The 6,442-nt window shown below is 34.4% G+C and overlaps 1 pseudogene; it reads right to left on the bottom strand.

The window, feature by feature from the left end:
• Window positions 1-4,307: 4,307 nt before the first annotated feature.
• LOC102604758 (disease resistance protein RGA2-like) overlaps window positions 4,308-6,442 on the bottom strand; it is a 6,318-nt pseudogene continuing 4,183 nt past the window's right edge.

Genomic DNA, 6,442 nt, shown 5'->3' with positions numbered 1-6,442 from the left:
TTGGAACAACTCTTGTGATGCCACCTTCCTTAACTTCTATTGTAGGAATAAAGGGACCATCCAGTACAATGTCCCACAGCTCACTATCTTCAGCCATCATGAAATCATACATTCTCGTCTTCCACTAACTATAGAATTGGCCATTGAAACGTGGTGGTCTTGTAGACGATTGTCCTTCCTCCAAGTTGAGTGGAGCAGCCAGTTTGCACATGAACCTCTCTTGGTGTTAGTCAATATAGAAAGGACCCGCTCTGATACCAATTGTTAGAATATAGGCGTCCACTAAATGTTAATGGACCAGGTCCCTTGACACGGTAAGAACAATAATGCAAGCTACAACAGTAAGTAAAATGCACAAAGCAAAGATAACATAAGCACTTAACGTGGAAACCCCCTTGCTCTAAGGGAGGTGAAAATCACGACCTGTCATCACAGGCTTTTCAACCCAAACTCCATTTCTTCCAAATAGAGCAATGATTCAGATTACAACAACTTGTAATCTAGGAATTTAACTCTAACTCCCTTCCCCCTAAATGTAGTATTCCCGCTACAAATAGAGCAACTAAGCAATATCACTATTGCCCACTAAGCTACCCGACACGAAGTAACTTAGAATTCACTAAGCAACCCACGGTTGCCCACTAACCCACCTAACACTAGATGCCATAGAATTTGACTAAGCAGCCAACAATGTTGCCCACTAAACCAGTTAGACTCAACTGATTTAGGCTTTTAATTGATCAAACAAAAAATCTAAATCCTTTATAATTCAGGATTAGATTTACAATGATAAGCACTAAAGTAAACACCTAAGACAACTAAGACACAAGCTGCTCGATCTGGTCCCTGTTGCTCTTTGGTATTTATCTTCTTGAGAGTGGTTGTGCTTTTGCCTTTGCTTTTTGGTAAATCTTGTTTTTGCAAAAGTGAGGTTGTGTCTGTGAGAGGATGTCCTTATGAGAATGGACACAACCTTCAAGGCCTTGCCATTGGTCGAGGTTTTTGCTGCACTAGGAGCCCGTGCACCAACCTTGTGTACTTTCTTCTTCCAGCTGTCAATTGTACGGAGTACATGACAAGGACCAGGTCCTTTTACAAGGTCCTCTGTTTGTCAAATCATCAAAACTACATAAGGAATGAAATAGAAAGCTTGACTTGTAATAATACAAATTCAATTATTTCATGGAAATTTCACCTATGAAATCTCAAAATCCAAGGCGTTTTGGTCCTTTTAATCTCTCAAGTTGTCAACTTGTGTTTTTGTTTTGTTTTCTACTATCTTCGTTCATTTTTGTTTGTCATTATTTGACTGAACAAACTCATTAGGAAAACAATTATTGATATAAATATTTTACTAAACTATCCCTATTAAATTATTTAATATTAAAGATAAAACATGAAAAAAATAATTATCATTAAAAATGACAAACAAAAATAAAAATCGAACAGAGCGAGTATTTTTTTTTTATCGTCGACATCAACTACTCCCCTCATTGGCAGCTTCCTCTTTCCTAATCAATTAAAGCTGAAATAAGTCATTGGCGGCTAAAATGATTCTAACCTTTTGCCTCTAAAATGAAGTTACTCTCTTTTTTTCATATTAATTGAATTTTTGGGTTTTTTTTTATTGTTCAAAATAATTAAATTTTTCAAAGTTCATAGTGAATATTTAGTTTTTTTCTTTATATTTGCCCTTTTCTTTAGTGAAATTCGCTTCTAGAAGAGAAATTACACTATTTACAAAGTTATATTTATGATTTCACAAAAGACAATAGTGAAAAATATAATTTAAATTATGCCTTTAAATGTTCTTCTTAATTAGTCTTTATTGCCTCACAAATTTAATTAATATTGAATAGAGGAAGTAGTGTTTTCAAAACTCTAAAAGTAAGTGCAATGAATTTTTTTATCTAAACGAATCACAATTATCATTAATTAGAGGAATCTTAGTAGCTCAGTTGGTTGATTATTTGAACTTCCAACTTGTTGATAAAGTTTGATTCTCTACATTGTAATTACCGCACCATTTCCTCTTTCTCTATCCGCAATTTGTAAAATAAAATAATTTTTTTTATCATTAGTTATGAAAGGATTATTTAAGAGAATTGTTTTTTATTATGTCCCCATGGACCCACCACCACATCATTTCACTTCACCATCATCTTCTTCTCTCTATCTTTTCATCAAATTTTAAAATTAATTTTTAGGCCTAACCCATTGGTGCCCTCTAAATTTGGCATGATCTTTCACTTAGACACCTTAACTAGACTTTATTCATTTTAGACACCTCATGTCACGCCCAGCTGTGTCAATTTGACATTTTCTGCTGAGATGGCATATCAAGTGTGATACACTCACTAGACGCGCGTGAGAGCCTCATTTTACCAAATTTTAATTTATTTTTTTCTTCTTCTTCCCCATTTTTTGGCTACCATTTTCCAAGCTTAAACTCTTTCCATGGTGAAATAAATTTGACGATGTCACAAACAAAAAGTGAATTCTAGTGCCCATAAATTTTAAGCTTAAATACTTTCACTTATTCTTTTGTCCTTCTTCCTCCTCAAAATAATTTGAGAAAATCAACATAAATTTCAAGAAGAAAAAAACACTCAGAAATGGCAAGAAATCATATTTTCAATTATCAAATCCTACATTCACAACAAACAATTTTAGCGTTCCAATCCATTTGTATGCCTTCTCACATCATAATCACAGCAAAAGTCCAAATCAAATAGATAAGCTATATAATTTTTAGTAGAACGTTTGGGACCTCCATATATATGTACCAAAAAACCAAATTTTGACTTGCATTGACCCAGAAATCCAAAAAAAAGGAAGAAAAAAAAAAACCCCCCCAAAAGGTCAAGCAAATGCATTACCACATTCACCAAATCAAGCATTCAAACATCAATCTATTAGAAGAAAGACGTTCTTATCTCACAACATTCACAAAGTGACAAAAAAAGGCTTCTTCTTTTGACACATTTGGGTGGGGGAGGGTCGGGGGTTGTGGTGGATGGAGAAGAAAACCTGAGTGAGAGAGAGGGGTTGGGGTTTGAGGTGGGGGTGGGTAGTAGAGAAGACAATTTGGGGGTGGTGTGGGTATAATTTTCTTTTTATTAAAAGTGTTTTTTTAAAATTATTTAGTTGAAGAAATGCCACATGTCAATGAGTCATTGGTAGTTTTTTTCCTACTCAAGATTCATCATTTAATAAATTTTTTATATATATGCCACGTGTCTTTATTTAATTCGTCACTTTGACACGTCATCAGCGAGTGTGTTACACACACCTTACAAATTTGGCAGATTATCGAAAAAGTGTCAAATTGACACAGTTGGGCGTGACATGAGGTGTCTAAAATGAACAAAGCCTAGTTAAGGTGTCTAAGTGAAAGATCGTGCCAAATTTAGGGGGCCACCGATGGGTTAGGCTTAATTTTTATTATATATAAATCATAATTCTTTAATATTATTTTTGGATGTTGTTGTCATCTAATTTCTTTCTCTTTTTTCATCATATAAAGGCCATTGTATTATTAAAATTATCATATATTTTATTATTATTTTTTAATTAAAAAGTCATTCAATTTTAAATTATATAGCATAAAAGTCAAATTATTAAAAACTTTTTCACTTGAAAATCTTTCAACTTTGACCAATTTAACTAGAAGGTAAATTTCACCTAAATTTTAATATTTTATATTAAAAACATGATACAACACTGGAAAGTATATTAACTACTTTCAGGATAGTTTTAGAAATATATTTAACTTCATAACACAAAAATTATTTGGGATATACAATATTACAGTGAGAGTAATTGATACCGATTACAACAGCGACACCCAATTAGCAAGCATGTCAATCAATCAGAACCAAAAAGAGAGAGAGAATCAAATAAAATCAATTACCTGGAGAATGATAGAGAACCAAAAAGCAGCAACGACTGTAATCGGTATCAACTACTCTCAATGTCATATTGTATAATTTTAAAAATTTTGTTTCAATTTTATACAAGTTTATGTGTCTACTTGTGCACATCTAGAGTTAAAGGTCATAGTTATCCGCTGAAACCAAATTAAAAGTCATGTTTATATATTATAAAAAAACATGAATAGTTCTATTTGGTGTTTTTTCCATGTCACGCAACATTTATTCAAAAAGTGATAATCAACAGCATTACTGTTCGCCAATAATTACAACATTAACAAGTATAATACAAATGGATCTTACAAATCATTCATTTGTTTTCAAAATAAAATCAGAAAATTACATACAATAAGATACTCACATTTTACAAACAAAGAAACAATTTACAAATAAGTAATAGATGCTCAAAGCGTATAATACAAATAGATTGTTGATTTGTTTCCTAAAGAAAATTACATCCAATGAGAGAGAGACTGACAAACAAACAACCCTAGAAAAAATTACATCCAATCCAATGGCAGGAACCAAAAAGACTCACAAACAAAGAAACAATTACAAATAATACTTAGTATTAATATATTTCCAGATTAGGAATGTGTGCAATTTTGTGCCAGTCTTCTCCTATTCCCTTCTCACACCGCTTGAACACTTCTGGACATCCCCAAATTTTTAATCTTGTGAGGGATGTTAGGTGCTGCAATCCCTCTGGTAAACATTTTAGCATCTTGCAGTACTTGACAATTAACTCTGTGAGTGAAGTTAAACCTTTCACTCCTTCCTCGGGGATACTCTCTAGTGCGCAACACCATTGAATTTTTAGACTCTTCAAAGCATTGAGACTAGCCAGACTGGTAGGCAGCACTTTGAGATTCTTGAACTTAGAGATATTCAAGTATTTGAGATTTGCAAGGCTTTTGAACATCTCTTCTGGGAATGAAGTAGTTTCTTCATTATCGCTAATATTGAGGGAAGTAAGAGCCCTAAGATTAGAAGAAAGGGTCGGAATAGGGCAATAGCGAATCTCCATCTCTTCAAGCACAGGGAATTGCTCTCCTCCTCCCTTTTTCAGCAATCCTTTCAGATTATCAAATTTGCATATACAAAGTTTTCTCAGGGATGGAAACCTTATTCTTGTGGGGAATCCAGAATCTTCAACATCAATGTCCGCTTCTTGAACATACTCCGCAGACCCCCTGTATAACTGTAGACTTTCTAGACAAGGCAGATCACCAAAGGGTGGTAAGCATGAGCAGTTTTTGCAACCACTGATTTCAATAAGGACAACATTTTTCAAAACTGAGTGATTCATCCAGTCTGGGAGACGAATTCCTCTGAAGCCACCGATTATTAAACAAGTCAGATTTGGAGTGTGGTTTTGAGGGCTTCAAGCACTTTCAACTTCTTTCTGATTCATATCTATGTGGACGTTCATCGTCATCCCATTTCATGCTTAAAGAATGCAGATTCCCTTTTGCAGATAAATTGGCTTCTTTTGCGTCCTTATCATTCTTCACTCTCTCAAGATGCGAGATTGAAATTGAGCCATAGAGATTTAGGCTTCCTAGTTCACCAAGTTGATAACCTTTCTTCCTTCCAACAACAAATTGACCTAGAGTCTTAAGGCATGTCAATGATCCTATCCTTGGTGGCATACAAGTCATTGACTGGCAACCATCAAGTAAAAGATTTCGGAGACTACCAAGTTTACTTGTTTCTTTTGGTAAACAACAAAGTGAGGTGCAATATTGTAGATCAAGAGTTTGCAGATTTTGAAGCTTGCATAACTGCTTTGGAAGACTACGAATTTCTATATTGCTAGACAAGTACAGGTATCTTAAATGTACTAGATCTCCAATGGAAGAAGGTAACTTCTCAAATTTTGAGTAACTTAGATTAAGCACTCTTAACGAGACAAACTTTTGCAAGAGCGGAGGAGAGCAAGAAGACACCATGTCAGAGAAACCAATGGACATCATCATATGTGTGTAACTTTCTACATTTATTTGGCGGATATTGCTGCTTGATGTGTTCGCTGAAAACAGAGATGTTGCCAAATCATGGATGAGATCATGCATCTTGAAATAAGTTTTACCATATCTAACTTCAATCTCTTGGAAAAAAAACCTCAAGTATAATTCATTCCATGCTTCATTACCCACATCCTCTAGCTCCAAGTTTCTTCTCAATAAAAGAAAGCCATGTGCCATCCAGAGAGAGATTACCTTCTTTTTTTCCATTTTGGTGTCCTTTGGGAATACTGCACAATACGCAAAGCATTGTCTCAAATCAAGTGGAAGATGATGATAACTAAGCCTTAGGGCAGGCAAAATAGACATTTCATCTTGAGGTAAATTCCAAATCTCGCTATCTCTCATATGTTCCCATTCTCTTTCTTCTCTTTTGAAACGCAAAAGACCTCCAAGAGTTTTGGCTGCTAGAGGCACACCACCACTTTTTTTCACAATCTCCTTTCCGATAGCCACAAGGTTAGGATTTATTTCTTTTTTTTT

This window comes from Solanum tuberosum, unplaced genomic scaffold (assembly GCF_000226075.1).
Source record: "Solanum tuberosum cultivar DM 1-3 516 R44 unplaced genomic scaffold, SolTub_3.0 scf00144, whole genome shotgun sequence".
Taxonomy (NCBI): Eukaryota; Viridiplantae; Streptophyta; class Magnoliopsida; order Solanales; family Solanaceae; genus Solanum; species Solanum tuberosum.
This window is presented reverse-complemented; position numbering and strand designations above follow the sequence as displayed.